Genomic DNA, 19,592 nt, shown 5'->3' on the forward strand with positions numbered 1-19,592 from the left:
AAGAGAACAATTTCTACTTCTAATGGAATCCTCCTTCATCTGGGAATGTAATATTTAGTCCCATGAACTGTCAAATTGCACTCTTTGAAAAGCTTGGATTCTCTTATGCCAGCCATCTGAAAATATTAGTGGGTACTGTGCGTCTAATTGGAATCTAGGTGCCCCTTCACATTACATTTGATATCTGCTGTTCTGACAAATTGTAGGTCCCACACTTGCTGTGCTTAAGGATGCAGGGTGCACCTCCCTGATGATGCCCAATAGGACTGAAAGAAGTCTGAGCTTGTTTGTGTTCTATGCAGACCGATCTGGCCTTGAGCGTACTCCTACTGGTGCGCCGTCAGTCTAATCTGCTCATCATTCATCTATTTCTGTATCTGTACAAACTAGTCACAAACCAATCCAATTCTAACCAGGGAAATTCCCAACAGTTAGTGCGGGATCAATCGTTTCCATCCATTTCCTCTTCTCTTGAAACATCATGCCCTTCTAATCCATTTTGACTCTTGTCTGGATGGTTTTAGCTATGTACCATACCCCCAATAAGACGGAGTATGGTTTATGTATGGCCAATTACTTTTTTGTAGCTTATTGATATATGAAAGATCTGCTTTGAAAGTGATTAAGTTTTAGAGGGCCATGTAGCAATACTTTAGTGATAATGGCAAATGAAAACAAGAGCTGAAACAACCATTTCAATATTCAGTACAGTCAATATGTTCAAATGACAATCTGCACATCCACCACTCTCTTTTCCCCATCTTCCTCCTGCATGTATTGTGTTCAACGCTTGAACACGATGTAATTACTATGTAGTACAAATTAGCAAAAGCCATCCTAAGTGGAAACTGGCTGACAGCTAACTTGCATCCTCAGAACTGCCATCTGATGTTGGAAATCGCTGTTGGAAGTAACATAAGTATGGATTATTAATTCTAAGAGTCTTTGGTGTGCCGGTTAAGACGTCCCCTAGAAGTGTAACTGGTACAGTGGGGTAGTTTACTGCAGAGGAGTAAATGGTTTTCAAAGATTTTAATTGCGGGCAGTGACAGTGCGGACAGTGAGCATGTTCGCTCCTAGGTAGCTCACACTGCCAGGGTACGATCTGTAACCATTAGGCACACCTGGTCGGAGCACAGCTGGTATTAACAGTAACTGCTGCGATTTGGTCCAATTGATTTTTAGCCCATAGTATCTGCCAAACTCCTGAACTGTATCTATAATAGGGCAAATGTTGTTGTTTGGGTAGTACACATAGCAGAAAAGATCTTGCAGCATCCGAAACATTTCACAGCAGAGGGCGCTGTGTCTTGTCTATCTTGTGTTTCTCGGCGGCCGCTGTTCGCTCTAGACCGGGACGTCGACATTGGTATAAATAGCAAGCACCGTGCCCGTTGCCTCAGTTCTGTTTTTCTGCAGAGCTACGCTACAAAACAGTTCCCTCACCTCAGCGTTTTCTCTATTGCCTATCCATTTTTTTAAAGACCAGATCTACCCTGAAAAACCAGATTCAAGCGATGTTCGTATTGCGGTCTAAGGTGTCCATCACGGGGCTGCACCGGATATGGCTCTGGTGTTTGGGTAAAACCCATAAGGACAACTGTGGCTCATATCCATCAATGACGGTTAAGGCCTTAAAGGAGAGGAAGGGGAAACTCACTCTGGGTAGGCCTTTATCCAAGTCCTCTTCTGCCACCCCATCGAAGATGAGGTCTTCGGAAGATAACCGTTCGGGAGAGGTTTCTCCTCTCACAGACCAAGAACCGCGATAAACGTATGAATCGCTCTCTGTCGAGGTCTCGACACTGGTCTTCGAGGAAATTCAGAAAGCAACGCCATTGATCCGTTAGTCTTCGGCGTACTCCTCAATCAATAGAAAATGGGTATGTTTTCCAAATAGGACTGTTTCACAAGCAGAGTTGGAAGAATTCTGACTAAGGTTGTTGGAGCTATTCTCGTTTGATCAAATTGAATCAAAAAAGGCTTCCCACCCCATCGCCCCTGGTGAGGCCAACAGGGCATCGTTTAAATCTTCTGTTTGTGCGTCTAAGAGCTTTGAAGGTTTCTTCGAAGGCTCCTCAAGTGGTGTTGAGTGACTCGACACCTCGAGTGTAATTGAAGCAAGCAACTTCTCACGCTCCGTCAAAGGTATCGACGTCGAGCGCTTCAAAGTTGACGTCGAAACCATCAACATCCTCATTGGGTGAGAGGAGTTCTTTTAAGCCTCTGTCTAAGAAGGTCTATTTCAAGTCCATGAGCTCCATATATGAGGAGCAGGATGTTCAAAGTCATTGTTTGGATTGGAGTATGTTCCAGAGGAACTCATCACGGAGGAATCGAGAATGAGAGATCTAGTGGACACGCAAAGATGCAAGTGGCCTAGACACTTCTTAAGAAGTGGAGTTTGGAACACCAGAGTGCCCTGGACATGCTGATGCTTCTTATAGGTCAGTTATTTCAAAGGTTATTGAATACCTTGGTTGGGGTAGAACTGCTCTGTAGTTTGAACAGGATAACATAATAGGATCCCATTCCTCCTTTTCATACAGCAGTGAACAATTGAGTGGTGAACAACTTGAAAAAGCCAGACGCCACTCCATCTGTTAATAAAGATTTCACTAAAGTATAGGCCCTCCTCTATGGATCCAGAATTCCTTTTCAAGCATCAGAGTCCTGGGCGTTTGGTAATTTAAGCGGCAACATCAACATCAAAAGGAGCTGCATATCCCACTATTCCGCCGAACAGGGATGATGAAAGGTTTCACACCCTTGGGAAGAAGAGCGTTCTCTGCAGGACGCATGGTTTTGAACACGGTTAATGCTACTTGTGCCCTGGGCACATTTTCTCATACTCTATGGGAAATTGCAGCGATGTCTGCAGAGTAAATCCCTGAGGGGGTGGAGAGGGAAGGATTTCTCAGCATTGTACATGATGGCAAGGATGCCATTTGTCTTTTCTTACAGTCTGGGCTAGACAATGCAGACTGTGTTAGTCACGCAATGGCGGCGGGTACTATGACAAGATTTGCTTGGCTCTGAAGGTCAGGCGTTGCACCCAATGTCCAAGCTAGGTTACTGGATATGCTCTTTAGGGGTTCTCTGCTTTTCGCGTGAAAAGCAGATGGAAGTCTGAAGAAACTTCAGTCTTCAAAGGCTGCCACAAAGTCCTTGAGTGCGGCAATTCGCCAACCTCAGGAGAGGCGTCCAAAACCTCAGAGTTCGAGGTGTCGGTCTGGTTCTTTTCGTTTATTTTGTTCCGTGTGAAGAGCGAGAGGACAGTTATCCCAAAAGGGTCAGAGGAGACAACCTAGTGATTCAGGAGGCCTTGGAGGCAGGATTGCCTCAGAACCGTCTACCTCTTTGCCATCCGCAGCAACACCTCCTTGAGGTCTTTGTCCACAGGACTGTGGTGGGAGGCAGGTTGTCTCAGCAACTGGAAGAGTGGCAAAGTATTACTTCTGATGCTTGGGCACTTCAGACCATTGCTAATGGATACTGCCTCCTTTGAGATGGTCTCCGGACTGCCCCCCAAGAGACCAGCCCTTGAACGATCCGGATGCAGTCCTCTTACAGGAAATTCTGACTTTGTTGGAGAAAGGTGCGATCGAGTTGGTACCTGCAGCGGAGAGGAATCCCCAAATGGACCGGGGACTGCAACCCATCTTGGACTTAAGATTCTTGAACTAGTTCCTCTGGTAGGAAAAGTTCAAGATGGTCCCTCTTTCGCAGATCATTCAGCTCCAGGATTGGATGGTGCCATGGATATTCAGGATGTTTACTTCCATGTTCCTATACATCAAAAGCACTGAAGTACCTGATATTCAACATTAGCAGTACTCCCTATCAGTTTTGAGTACTGCCTTTCCGACTCAGTCTGCCCGAGGGTTTTCAGCAAGTTGATGGCGGTGGTGGCAGTAAATCGAAGGAAGAAGGGGATTCACATCAACGCCAATCTGGACAATTGGCTGATAAGGGCCCGTTCCCCGGAACAGTCTCTGGAGCATCTGTGTCGCCTGCCACTACCTTCACAGGTCGGGCTTCTCCTTCAATTTCAAGAAGTTCCCTATGACCCCTTTCCAGAAGCTCCATTTCTTAGGAACGGTACTTGACTCTTCTTGAGGAAAGCTTTGCCACCCGAGCTAAGGACTCAACACATTTTGCAGATGGTACGCAAATTTCAGAGTACCAAATGTCTACCAGCCTTTGATTTTCTGAGGTTGCTCGGTCTCATAGAATCCTGCATTTTTCTGGTGCCAGAAACCAGTCTGAAGAGGAGTTCTCTCCAATGAGCCTTCAGATCCCAGTGGTCACAGTTCTCTAGCAGAATGTCAGACCTTATTTATGTCCCGAACATGGTCGCGCAGAATCTCCTGTGGTGGGCCTGCGAGGGGAATGTATAGCTTGTTAATATTACTCTCAGTAAGACCACAATAATTCATTTCCACAGTAGTCCAGTAGATGAAATGTTAGTTATAGTTGGTGTCATCAGCACAACGCGTGTCGGGATTCAGGCTCCCTTCTTCAGGTGGAATTTAACAGACTAGAATGTAATATGACATCAGCATAATATGAGAATGTGATATTTCAATTTTATAGAAACAAAAATTACATCTCTCAATGAGTTTTACATAGCTGTATATATTGCTCTGGACATAAATTGTCCATATATTAATTAGCCGGGTGTTGTGCCTTTTTATATTACAAATCTCTATGGCGAGAAGCAATGGTTTGTCTACAAATTAGTGATTATAATCACACCCATGTACATGGTAGAAATAATGTGAATTGATCCCAAAAGAATCCCATAGTTAAAGAGATGTCTTATGTTGAGTTAATGAAGGGAGAACTTTTTTGCTAACCATGGCCAGAGAGAACGTTAGTTACGGATGCCTCCTTCACAGGTTGGGGACCCCATGCCAACGATCTGACAATCGGCGGTCATTGGTCTCCATTGAAATCCAAACTTCACATAAACCTCTCTACCTTCTGTATGGGGAACAAGAAGCCTGATCATGACGGACAGCACAGTGGCCATGCATTACCTCCACAAAAGAGGAGGGGTAGAATCACTACCACTGTGCAGAGAGGCAAAGCAGCTCTCATTTGGGCACTTCAAAACGGAATTTCTTTTTTTTTCGCCGTTCATCTAGACGGAGAAGAGAAAGTTGAGGTGGATGCTCTGTGCAGGCAGAGCAGTCTCCCATGAGGGGGAGTTGGCTTAGGAAGTCCTTTATGAGAACTTCACCCTTTTGGGGGGGAACCCCTCAAGTGGATCTGTTTGCGTCCAGTATCAACAGGAAATGTGACCTATTCTGCTCCAGGGAATTTCTTTCCAAGAGGAGTTTTAGGGGATCCGTTCAAAGTGGACTGTGGATTTCCACTCCTGTACGCGTTTCAACTAGTCCCTGTCATTTCACGTGTACCCCGGAGCTTGAGAAACTTCGGGAAGACTATGATCCTGATTGCTCCGGATTGGGCCAGGAGAACGTGGTGCCAGGAACTTCTGGATATGTCCATCTGCCCTCCAATTGGTCCTCACCAAAGAGCAGACCTGCTCTCGCAAGAGGGAGGTCGCCATCTCCATCCAGAGATCAGGATCCTGAACCTTCACGCCTGGTTTCTGAGAGGTTATGATACAAGGATTGGGACCTCCCGGAAGATGTATTGGAGATGCCAGGCAGCCAACAACAAAAGCTCTCTACCGCTGTGATTGCGGCTGCTATAGAGATAAGAAAATTGACTCATTGACTTGTGATACAGCTTCAGTGTTGACATTTCTGCTGCATCTAACCCATCAGGGACTCAAAGTTTATACCGCAAAGAGTTAGCTGGCAGCGCTGTCCATTTTCAACCATTTGCCAGAACAAGACTCCTATTTCAAACTCCCTATTGTCATCCACTTTCTGAACAGTTTCACTAATCTGCCGGTCCATTTATTGTTCCAGTTTGGGATCTCACTTTCCCTTTCGAGCCACTCCAGTCATGTCCGTTCAGGATGCTCACGTTGAATATTTTTTTTTTTTTAACAGACATTACATCAGCTCGCGCAATCTTCTAAGCCACCTTTTACCACCTTCTAGAAGGATAAAGTCATTTTGAGGGGTTTCTACCAAAGGGGGTTTCAGAGGTCCATCTTACGCAAAAGATGGTTTGCCATCCTTCTACCCTCCTCCTCATCTTTCTAGGGTTGAAGAACGGCTTCAAAGGTTGCATCCCAAGAGAGTGTTGCACTTTTACTTCAACAGTCTCTAGAGTCCGACAAGCTCTTTTATAGGTTATGCTGGTCACAGGCTGGGACAGGCTGTTAGAAAGCAGACTGTCTCGTTTATTATTTTGTGCATTTCCGAATGTTAGTCTAGCTGGTAAAGAAGTACCTGAAGTTCTCGGGGTTCATTCAACAAGATGGGTGGCTACTTCATTGGCCCTGCAGAGAGGGGTGCTAATGCAGGAAATTTGTAGTGCTGACTACTGGTCTTTGCAGCATGCATTCCCAAAACATTGACTGGATTCTCTATTGGGTGCACTAAATTTGGCAAAGCGGTTCTGCACAGCATGAATCAGAAATATATTCTTTTCCCCCCCTCCTTCAACATTCTGCTGTGGGAGTCTTATCAAAGATGAGGAATGTGTGGAAGGACACAATCCATTCGAAGAGCACATTGCAAACCCCTGTTCATGTTCTTTCAACTGGATCTTCCTCCCACTTATTCCTCATTGCCTTTCCAACCTACCCCTCTGACTTGGAGAATTTCTGTGGTTTACACCTTCCTCTCCATTAATTTTCACGTCTTAATATTTGAGACTGGTGTGCTTGTGAGAGGAAAAACATGAACTGAGGCAACAGGAGGGGTAGATGGGACGACACACAGCACCCTCTGCTTAAAGTGTCTGAAGCTGCAAGTAGGATATCGGAGTATATCAAAGATGAGGAATACGTTGGAGGAACATCCAGTCGAAAGAACATTACCAGGGTGAAGTAATTTGTTCATCTGCATGAACGGATACAAGCACGTTGTTGGTTTAGAATTTTAGACCTCCTGTGGATCTATTCCAACCCTGAGAGGGCATGCTAGAGACTATATGGTGAGAGCAAAGAGTAGGGGCGATTGGGGACATCCCTGTTGTGTGCCCTGGCGAAGCTTAAATGTGGTTGAAAACTCATTAATCAAGATCTTGGCTGATGGTTTTTGGTATAGCAATCTGGTCATCACCAAAAATGTCTCCCCTATAACCCAGCAAGCCTTCACAGTAAATAAAAAGTCCCAGTTTAAACAATCGAATGCCTTTTCTGCGCCTAGTAGCATTGGTTTGGCTTGCATATTGGGATTGATCTGCGACATGATGGCAAACAAGCGACGAAGGTTCAGTTGAATGGGTCTGCTGGGAATAAGTCCTGATTGATTGTTGAGAACAGGTTTTCCCACCAATGGAGTCTGCCTCCAAGCAACCACTTCACCAGTATTTTATTCTCTAAATGTAGTAAGGAGAGTGACCTGTATGAAGCACATGGAGTGCTATCCTTCCCTTGCTTTGGAAGCAGCATCATTGAGTAACTCTCTGGCGAGCATAGCTTCACCGTACACCTCCGACAAGGTGGCCATTGCATCACTGTAGTCCTATAAAATTCAACATTGATAACGTCCGGCACTGGTGCCTTCCCAGATGCCCACTCCTTTTTCTTTTTTTTTATGGCACTTGCCAAATCATCCGTTTTAACTGCAATGTAAGTGGTTTAAGGTGAGATTCCACAATCCAGGCTAATTCGGCTCAGTCAAGGTATTGCATAATCTCTTGTCACAGTATCTCCTTATGTGGAGGATACAGTGCCAATATACAAACTCTCATGTTTGACTGGTCATTCTCTGCATATCTCCTAGCCATGACTTTCCTTGATAGGAATTTAACTTTGCACTCTGCTGTGTTGTGAAATTCATCCACCCCAGCTCTGATCTCTGCCAGAGTGCTCCCGTCATGGTTAAGTACATGTTGTTGCTCCAATCCCTTTTGGGAGCATTTTTTCCTATCCAGGGTGCCCACCAGAGACCTTGGAACCCCTGGCTCAATTGAAATACACCCCCCCCCCCCACCCAGCCCCACACACACACACACTCGGTACCACTTGAATGTCTCCCAGTACAAGGCCATGGTGGATACTGAGCTAGCATTGGTGTCCACCAACGGATCTATCCGTTTACATAGGTCATCCTTAAATGCCATATCGGTAAGCTCCTCCAGATTTAAACCTTCAATTTGTCACACAGTGCTAACAGGGCATTCGCAGCACCCCCTTATTGCTTGTTCGAAACGGAGGATCTATCCCGCTCGAGGTCTGCAATTCTATTAACTACCACTGCCAAATTCCACCCCCAATTCCATCCCCTTCACTGAACCCGTCAACCACAGGAAATGGAGAAGTTTACCAAACCAGATGAGACAAAACCAATCCAACTATCGCCCTCTAGTTTGTCTCACTCTTCAGAGGGTGCGCCGTCTAAGACCATACTTGGGAAGATTGTGTCCCTAGGAGATGCAGCTCGTCATGAGGAATACTGTGTACCCCATGGAGTACTGACCATGCAGCCATGAACAGCACACATTGCTGTCTGGTATCATTTTCTTTCCTTTTTCTTCCTCGCGGCAGATTTAGCTTTATCAAGGTGACTTACATTGTGGAGGAAGCCACATCCTTCATTGACTAAAGTGGATTTTACTCTGAGATGATTTTAAAGTGCAATGGAAAAAGCATCTTATACTTCACATTTTCGTGTCTCAGATTCTGTTTGACCTCCAAAAATGATTTCCTCGCAGCTTGAACTGCTGGACTAAAATCTGGGAAAATCATAAATTACTGCATATCTGTTTTTCCGCATCAGCCACCCTGTTGCACAATTTTGTGCTGAGACCCCCCAACTTTGTTTGCCATGTTATCTGTCGATGTCCAGATTCTGAAGCGTGCCCTTCATTTCCACAAGCAGCGACCAAAGCTCTGCATCATGGGGTTGCTCTGCAGCTCCAGAGGACCCACCCCAAGTCGATAATCTCCTCAGCAGCATGTATTCCATAGTCTGAGAGCCTAGAGACTAGCCTGGGAGTTGCATTTAGGATTGATCTGATCATGTTCCGTATCCACCTTCAGCCCACCGCTTGTAAGAACACCACTTTTAAGGTGTGCACCGTAAATCCACTTGACCCCATATTGCACACAGCAATATGGAGAACCTCCAATCACTCGTCCCCAGAATAAAGCTCTCACCCATTAACCCCTTAAGTGCTAAGGACGATATGCTTGTCCTTTTTGGATAGGCTTGATTAAAGCTCAGCAGTTAATCAGTGAATCGGCGCTACAGTGTCATTCCAACTGCACATCCACCAGTTCGTGTGGCCCTAAGCAAAACCCAACCCTATGAGGGAGGATAACTGGACCCAAGTACTGCGTCCCTTTCCTCTGTATAGCTCCTCCCAGGCCCGTTGCAGCAAGTAATTCCCCAACAGGGCAGACCGCTGTTTACAATGTTTGCTTTTCTAGTGCATAAGTCCACTTCTCTGGCCCTGCAGTGACATCGTAGGATTATTACGGTTCGAATGTGGCCAAGGGACATACTGTGCTCTGCACAACACTTTCTGTAGCAATGGAAACTGTCTTCCCTGTACCTTTTTTTTAGAAATTTTAAATTTTTTTATTTTTTTTAATGTATTTTTTTTTTTGGGGTGTTTTCCCTGTTGCCGCTTTACATTTCACTACTGCGAGTACCACAGCGTTTCCCAAGACCCCGTGGTGTAATTTCCCTAACCGCTACTTCAGGTACTGAAGCGCCCTGCTCTCCCTCTGATTCCCATTCCGCTTCCTCCCCTGCATTCCTTACCTCCTCTGTCTATCCCAAATCGTGGCCTGCTCTACCATGGTGCTCTGATTCTGGCACTTATGTCTCAAGTCCCCCTACTAAGGACATATCTCCTGATAGAAGTCCACCTTGAGGTCTGTTATAACCGCACTGTCAACTTTAAAAAAAAAGAAATGTCCTGACCTCCACTGATCAATTCTATTCCTGCGGCCGACCTGTTTCCTTCTCCCTGCTCCTCTTCCTTGCTGTCTTGCTTGTACCCTCTCTCCCCCCGCCTGCTGCAGTGCTTGCTCCAGATTTCTACGCTCTTGGTTCTCCACCACCTGTTTTAATCTTTCTATCTTGCCACCGGAGGCATTGCTTGCCCCCTTCTTGAATTGACTGGAGTAGAGGATTGAGATGACAGTGGCAAATACTGAGGATTATATCCTGTAGCAGGTGATGAGGGAAAGTGCCCGTATTTGCTCCCCTTCTCCCATCTGCCTTCCTCTCCATTTTCTTAACCTTATTTCTTGTTGGTAAAAAGGTGTACATATTCTCCACCATCCCTGCATTATACGTACCATTCTCAGGCCATGATATAAGCATTATGTCCTTAGTTATTTTTTACCCATTCTCTTTGATGTTTTTTAAAAAATGTCCTAATTTGGAAGGGACTGCCACAGATTATCACGTGTGGTCTACATACCCTTTTGCAATCTGTTATGTAATAACAAAATAAAATACAAATATTAACACAAGCCTAACCTGTGGCATGCCAAAAAATGCAATCAATTCCCCCAAAAAAGTAAATTTCCTCCATATTCTACAAAACACCCTCCAGCATCGTTCACTACTTACTCACCCAAACTACAATAAACCTCACTGCAAAGTTACATTAATCACTCTTACACAAAAACAGCATATTATCAATAATCCAAACACAATACCATAGTTCCTCATTAATACATCTCAATACATCTCCTCCACTTGAGCACTGGAGAACTGTGGTGTTTTCCTACAGGTCACTTCCTCTTTGCTCTCTAATACGACTTCGACTACACTGCTGTCCTTTCCTGCCTACAGGAAGATCTGCTCTCACTACTTTGACTAACCAAGAAAACATTAAAATGGAAGAAGGCTTACAACATATAACAATTCACCCTAGCACCACACCCTAAACCACCTCCCTCACTTCCATCCACTTGAAAAAAATAAACAATTCCACACCCTCTGACTCCAATTTAAAAAAAAAAAAAAAAAAAAAAAAATGTTTCTGCCAGAAGTGTACACACGTTAAAGAAAAAGATGTTCCCAGAAGCAGTCGGCAGCGATGTCTTTCCCAAAAAAGAAAAGGCACGACAGGACTGTGCACTTCCACACAAGTGAACAAAACAGGTCTTCAAATGAAATTTAGCACCTGCAGAATTATTGTGCAAAGAATTTTTGATCACTCCGAAGATAAGCGGCAGTCAGTGTGTGGCAGGACATCCAACCGCAAAACAGACCTCGGCATCACGTCAGCGGTCACTAAATGTTGGGACGTGCCGGAACGCTTCCAATGCAAAAGTACAGCTTCCATGAAGAGGGAAATGCACTGGTTTATTGCATGCTTACAATCGGATGGGTCTAGTCCGACCCCTAGAGCTGGAAAACTAACCCAGTTCTCAGAGCAATACAAAATAGCTTAAATACAGTTTAAACAATTTGCATAATCTTAAACAATTTACATAATCGCACATTTTGTTACAAAGTCATCCCCCAACCCTCCATTGGCTAACACGTATACAAAGTAACTTAATCCCCCTAACTCTAAAATTCCCATTGGATACTTTCATAAGGTACACCCCTTTTGACTTGCGATCTTCCATTGTCCGACATGACATATTTCCACATGATAAATATATTGTTAATAAATAACCAAGTTTATTATTCGCACCATGTGATCGAAACTCATTAACTCAGATGGTGACTGTACTTTGGAACAGCAATAAAATTAAATCCTGCTGGTGTGTTTGTATTATTAGTCTGTCATTACCTCTTGTGGTCTTACTTGCCACTGCCATCTTAGACCACATAATCATTCACCAACAACCTGCTTATCTCCTTCTGACCCGATTAAAACCATGGGCCTGCCTGCGGTTTATTAGCTAACGCTTCCTTTAACCTGCCATGCAAGAATCTATGTGCGCCCAAGGAAATTGCCTCTTGTATCTACAATGCAATCCGACCATAAAAAGACTGGAATAAATGGTTTTGCATCCTGCTCTCCTCTGCGATATTATCACAGCCGGCCATATGCGGCTCACTCCCATCCCCCTATCATGACCTTGGTCATCCCGCCTTCTAGGTCAGCCGAAAATCCCCTTCTCTGCAAACTAACAAATTCGGCAACTTACATGGACTATTAAACTGTGTGCAGAACCCTGACAAGTTCCACAATGTCTTAGTATATGTTTTTACATTTTAAGCCTTTGTCAAAACCTCACATGTACAATGTTCCGAATTACTGTGTCTCCCCATGTTGAACTTATGTTTTGTTCGCATGTGTGCAGAGCTTCCCACTTTGTGTCTCTAAGCACTACAGATGGTACATCACACAATACATTTCCATTCTACTAATGTTACTACCTACTGTAATGGGTAAATACAAAGTAACACTCCAATCCTCAAACTACATTGAATCACATGTTTTGGTGGCTACATCGCCTTTCAACTCTACCACACGGGGGCCGAATACACTTTGCGCAATATAAATATTCCCTGAGTTAAGGATTAAAATGTCTTCCCCCAACAAGATCAACGCTACCTCCTGAGAGTTATATGAGAACCTCCATCTACCGCGTGCACTTAAGGGGGAACAAGACATGTATACCCTACTAGATGAGATTCCCATATCTAAAATTTCAGGGCATGCAAGAGACCAAATTGATATTCTGTTCACAGTCGAGGAAATTTTAAAGGTATTAACCAAACTCCCTACAAATAAATGCCCATTCCCGAAAGGCTTAAGCATGGAGCTCTATAAAGAATGGTGCCACTCTTGCTATGTACTTCTTTAAAGTGTGGAAAGAGACTCTCCAGTGATCACAATTATTGGCCACACTGCAGGAGGCAACTATCATGGTACTCCTTAAACCAGGGAAGCCTAGTGAGGACTGTGGATCATAAAGACCACTATCGCTCATTAATGTGGACACTAAAATGTATGCTAAAATCATAGCCAATCAGCTGCTCCCTCCGTTGCCTCATGTGGCTCTTTAGGACCAGGCTTGCTTCATTCCAGGCAGATCTACAACACTGTTTATATGCAGCTTATTTAACATGTCCCGAATATCTCCTGAGGTCTCTGCAGTTGTGATCTCACCAGATGCTCAGAAGACCTTTTGGTATGTTTTTGTGGGAATTCCTATTCCCGACACTGTCGTGATCCGGATTCTGTAACCAAATTATAGAATAGATAGTTTTATATGAGAAGCCTGTGGCAAGGGGACTGGTAAATGGTACTATGTCCGAATCCTTTGAATTGCAAAGGAGACACGTCAATGCTGCCCCCTTTCCCCTATCCTGTTTGCAATAGCAATCGAGCCTATGAATGATCTAATTAGGGCATGAGATGTGCGCTGCTGAATTCACATACATGAGACCCCCATATCTGATCTTGCTATATGACGTTATATTGTATATTAGAAACCCAAAAGACAACTTAAAACCTGTCGTGGACGATATTACACATTCTGGAGAATTCGTAGGCTTAACGGTCAACTATACTAAATCTGAGATTTCTTTTGACGCACACCACTGTAAAACCACAATGTGCATAACTGTTGAAATTGGTGGCAGATCTGATTTAAATACTTGGGGGTTAGAATCTCCAGGAATAATGAATTGCTATACAACTGTAATATCATAACTATTTTAGCTGCAAGCTGTTCTGCATATGTAAGTGGAAGCATATACCATTGTCGGTAGCTGGCAGCCTGGCCATGATTAAGATGCAATCTTGCCTAAACTGTTATATTTATGTACAAATTTACCCATGTGCCCCCTAATGAAATGTTTTGTTAACATACATGGAATGCTGTCCCAGTTTTTCTGGCAGTTTGGAAAAAGGGGTAGAACATTGTGCAGCCCTACCATATAGAGGGGTTTCAACTGTACGGGCACAATTCGCATCATATTGGCTTGGGACGGATAATGTACTACAGCATGTTAAACTGGAAAGAGCGGCTGCAGGTAAAGCATCATTGAGAATGCTATTGATGAGGCGGGCGTACAAAGATGAGTGCCGTTTTGACCCAGTGCAAACAAACATGGCATTAAATATTTCTCAAGAAAAAATGCAGTGACCCCTTTCTACAAATGGTTACAACTATGGAGGTTTCCGGATCTTTCACCCACGTGGGATGAGGTGATTAGGGCATACTAGAAGAGATTAGGGTACTGCACACTTGGGGACTTGTACGCGGTGGGCCAATTTTTTAAAATCCAGAATTTTAAAGAGGAACATAGAGGCACATCTGCACAGTTATTACAATACTATACATTACAAGCTGCGATTTCAAAGAAATAGCAATGTTAACAGCTAGAACCGATTCCTTGTGAGAACGCCACCTTTTCTATATGTTAAGATTTCAGGTGGACCCAATTATTCTCGATTGCCTGACTTTATTAGTAGGACATCTCTGATCTTCATACCTACATGTCTCTAACACCTTTCTTCGTCCCAGTAACAAAGTGGTTTTTACCATAGGTAATCTGCATTGCTCTTGGTCGCCTCTTCTTCACAGTATTCCCAGGGGAGTTACAGGGGTTGAGGTAATAGGACTGACAATAGCCTATAAAGGCTATGGGAGGGGAGGGTAGGTTACTATCTGGAAAGGGTGGGGGAATACAACGTCTCGCCCTCGGGTACCCTCTTTCCAATCCCCAAGGACCCTCCACTCAGGTGGTCCTCCCTCGCTTGTCCGTCCCCAGTGTTGGGATTGAAAAGCGATGGCCCTTCCCATGCCACCTGGACGGAGGATTCCAGGGATGTAGATGTGAGAGTACCCTCAGGTTTCTCACATGGGATACTTAAAAATCCCAGAGTGCTTAGAAAGGCCCTTTTGGTGTGGCTTCCCAGAACGGGAGAGTACAGTGATGGTGCACTCCAGGTATACTGAATTTGAATACAAATGGTGGATGTATTGAAGATTCTTAAGGTGCTGGGGAGAAACTGAGATCTTGGCACAAGACCCCTACAAATAACATGAAAAGAAGAGAAGATTCAACATTTAAATCCTCCCGTCCCCTGCTCTCTGTCTTGTGTTGGATAAACCAACTACTATAGTCTATAAAATAAGTCTAACAACATTCAAGCATTAATAAAGATATCCACACAAAAAGTCTTGTTAAACAATAGTGTTTAGATATATTTTCACAAAGTACAATTTCAAAAGGAAGCAACAGTTTGAAAAGGAAATGAATATCACAAATATTGGCAGTGGTCCTTTCTCACCGGCGACGTGTTTCGAGGAGAAAAGTCCTATTCTTCAAAGGCCTAAACGGACTGTAAAAGTTACATAAAATATGAGCAGAATTCTGTTATACAGTAATTCAGGAGTATAAAGGTAGCCATACAAACATTAAACAGATTTTTTTAATTTAAGGAGAAACCTAACAATTTCTTAAGTAGCTTCATTAATAGTTTTTCAATTCGGTATTGCACAAGAAAAATGAGCAGTAGTGTTAGACAGTCAAAAAAAAGTTTTTTTAATATATATGTATCACATGTGGTTGGTGTTGACAGTAATGGGAAAACACCTTGTCCCATTCTCAAACAGGTATATCAAATAGTATGCAGCGGTGGAAAGCATTACAACATCTGTGGATCAGCCTCCCGAATAACACAGGCAACCCTCCGTTAACCATTTCAAACATACGGCCAAAAAGCCAGAGAAAATATAAATGACCTGATTGGTGAGTTGATGAAAAAAGTGTAGAGGGACAAAGTCACGGAAAGGTAATGGTGAAGATTCTGGTAGGGCGACGTGGAGGGAAAGGCTGTGTTACAGCAGAATGGTCCCAAATTGAGAGGTAAGTGTAGCTTGTTAATTAGCTAAATCTGTGGAAAGACGAAATGTAGAGAGAAGTGATGTAAAATGGAATGACTGACATTTAGAGTTAGCACAGACTGTGGACAGAGTAGTGGTTTAAAGTAGACAAAAGTATCTGGTTTCAGTGAGAGATCCACAACTGAGTGGAAAAATACCAAAAAGGCATACACCAAGTGGATGAAACAGCGGTACTTAACAATACAGAAGGTAGGTGAAAAGCAGCTAAGTTAACAGTATTCAGCCTTCGATAAAAGGTACAGGGGTCAATAAAGATCATGACCAGTCCCAGGAATCAGAAATAAATAAATAGGAGAGACTATGCAAGGAGATAAAAATATTAATGGAGAATAGATAGTAAAATTGGTAAACTAATATTTGCAATCACCAAAAACCCCAGACAGATTAGTGGTTTAGAGTAGACAAAAGTATCAGGTGCTGGTAGGAGATCCACAAATGAGTGGGAACATGAAGAATAGGAAAGAGGCGTGTACCCAGTAAATGGAAAACATAGGGTAGCTGATGCTACACAGAGAAGGTAAGTAAAGTACAGCTCACCTAACAATATTCAACACGTTGTATACTCTTCAACAAAGGTAATGTGCGATGATCAGTAGAGACCATAACGAGCCCCAGGAATCAGAAAAAGATATAGAGGGCTATGCAAGGAGATAAAAATATAGTAAAGAAAAAAAGTTGATAGAATATAATGACCAAAAAGTAAGACCGTGTGGACTGCCTAATATGCTAGAAAAATGACATACATCGATAATAACTCATGCATAAACGCAATGCTGTTGGAGGAATCGGGTGTATGGTAAATTCCCAAAGTGCAATAGGAAGGGTGCTCACTGACATGTGAAGACCTCGGATGAAAAATTCAATCAAAAGTATTTCAACTTGTGTGGAGGCTGAGAAAGAGAAAAGAAGCTGTGGTAAAAAACCTAATGAGATACTTTGTAGAGGGTCCCCAGCGTGCTTGTGCAATGCCTAATTGAAAAACTATTAATGAAGCTACTTAAGAAATTGTTAGGTTTCTCCATAAACTAAAACAAATCTGTTTGTTTAATGTTTGTATGGATAACTTTATGCTCCTGAATCACTGTATAACAGAATTCTGCTCATATTTTATGTAACTTCTTTTACAGTGCGTTTAGGCCTTTGAAGAAGAGGACTTTTCTCCTCGAAACGCGTTGCTAGTGAGAACGGACCACTGCCAATATTTGTTCTATTCATTTCCTTTTCAAACTGTTGCTTCCTTTTGAAATTGTACTTTGTGAAAATATATCTAAACACTGTTGTTTTACAAGACTTTTTGTGTGGATAGCTTTATTAATGCTTGAATGTTGTTAGACTTATTTTATAGACTATAGTAGTTGGTTTATCCAACACAAGACAATGTGCAGGGGACGGGAGGATTCAAATGTTGAATCTTCTCTGCTTCCCAGAACTGTGCCGGTTAGAATGGGACCTGGAGGAGATTCCATAACTGTCAGCTCCAGGATGGCAGCATAACTGCTGGGCTCCTTTGTCCTTGTTGTTTCCGTATACAAATATATGATAATGTCTGTGCCAAATACCCCGGATGCCAAGAGACAGAAAGGGATAGAGAAGGAAAAAGACAATAAAGAGTAACATAGAGATGACAAGCTTTTGCCTCTGCTGAGTGAAATGAAAATGGACATGGTGGAGATCAAGACAGCTCTCCTGAAGTCTGAGGAGAAGTTTGAAATTGTGTCCAAGAGGGTTGCATCGGCTGAAGATCACCTAAACCTTATTGATGAGAGGACCATGAAGCTAATGGATCAGATTAGAGAATTAAGGATTGCCAATGAGAAGATTAATTTGAAGCTGTCCGAGCAGGAAAACCTTTCTAAGAAAATGCTGAAAAAGGGAATGCAATGGACTTCTTACAGAGGATCTTGCCTAAGGTGTTAAATTGGGTCCATCCGTAACTTTGGAAATGGAAAGGGCGCATCGTTCCCTTGGACCTAAGCCTTCTTTAGGTGAGAGACCTTGTCATCTTATAGTTACATTTCTTAGATTTCCCATAAAGGAACTGGTTTTGAAGAGGGCGAGGGAACTGAAAGACTTGGCTTGGGGCAGTAACAGGATTATGGTGTTCACTGATCTCAGCAGAGATGTTCTGGATAAAAGGAGGGCTTTTGATAGGGCTAAAGTGAAGGCCCGGGAGAAAAAGGTCAAATACTATGTGATTTATCCTGCTATCTTCAGGATTGTGGTGGATGGTCAACTGCACTCCTTCACTGAAAATAAGGCTGCAGAGACTTTTCTACCTGACTTGGAAGTGGACCCTATGGAAGGAAAGTCATCTGACTTGGGCACTGTGAATAGACAGAAAAAGGGAAGGTTGGATTCCAGTAGGCGCCTGTAATATGGGAATGGCTTAAGACACTGTCTTATTTGTATTATGTCTTATTTGTATTATGTTTTGTTTTTATCGATCTGAAACTTTACTTTCATTCATAATATGGGTTCAAGATGGCGCTCAGTAACGCTCGCATAACTGACGTGGACTGCTGGACTTCATTGAATGCAAACATGTGTCTTTACATTGCAGCTGCGTGGAGAAAGGCACCTTTTTTTCTTTCATTATACGTGACGCACTCTGCGTAACGGAACACACAAGGTTTCCGGGCATCCAGTTTGGAATGTACATGTTTATGGCAGCATCAGGACCTGTGACCTATTTGCTGTGGAGCGGATCTATGTGGAATGACGGACTGGCATGGTAGAGGATTTCGCAGGTAGCGCGCTGTTTATGCTAGTGAGTCCTTATCTGCTTCGAATGTATAAACAGGAAATCCTTAGAGCGTCAGTGTTAATTGCACGTCGGCGTGAACGGAAAACATACAGTTTGTTTCAATACTAATGCAGCTTTCTGCCTGACTGGAGATCCTTATCCAGCCGTGTAAATTAACACCTCTTTATGACTAGTATCTGCCCTACAAATCTAATCCAGTTCGGTTTGTGTGTGCCTTTCGTTTGTCACGTTGGAAAAAAAAAATGAAACGTGCCTGAACAGGGGATCATTTGAAATCTGCCATTCTACATTCATAGCTAATCCTTAACCTTCGGAGAAGCATGGCAGCACGGGGGTATGAAATACTGTTCTGTTCATACTGCTTCACTGATTCTTTGAATGGCGAGCTATAAATGGAGCTGAGATCTACACGGTGGAGGAGAAAGTCACGGTAGAGCCAGAGGGGGGTTTGTGGCTGCAGACGGATACCTCGTTGTGACTTGGAGCAAGGGGAGAGATGTACTCGTCTGTGGCTGTGGGCCTTAGTATGGCAGCATTGGACTACAGGGCTTTGCAGCGATGCTTTGATGAAGAATCTTGATGTCATTTAGAAACTGAATTGGCCCTTTAAAAAACAGTAATTGGTACGGCTGGGTGGATGGGGTGTGAGGATTGCTGGGGACAGTCATCTTCAAGTGGGTGTTGGGGGTAGTGATTTGAGACATGAGACCTGATATGCCCGGATGCATTTGGAGGTGCCCTGGACTTTGAAACTCCTATCACACACTGTTATGTTCTAAAAACTTTGTGGCATCTGTCATTGAATTCTTTGAGAGGGGCTGTGGACATGTTTAGAAATGCTGATGTGAAATTTACAGTGTTTAAAGCTGAATAATAATTCATCATTTGTGG

The 19,592-nt window shown here is 43.4% G+C and overlaps 1 protein-coding gene across 3 annotated transcripts in view; it reads left to right on the top strand.

Moving 5' to 3' along the window:
- The window catches only part of GEMIN8 (gem nuclear organelle associated protein 8), a 239,468-nt gene that overhangs the window by 65,094 nt on the left and 154,782 nt on the right, over window positions 1-19,592 (top strand). The window lies entirely within an intron of this gene.

Source organism: Ambystoma mexicanum, chromosome 7q (genome assembly GCF_040938575.1).
Source record: "Ambystoma mexicanum isolate Mex_15411 chromosome 7q, UKY_AmexF1_1, whole genome shotgun sequence".
NCBI classification, from domain to species: domain Eukaryota; kingdom Metazoa; phylum Chordata; class Amphibia; order Caudata; family Ambystomatidae; genus Ambystoma; species Ambystoma mexicanum.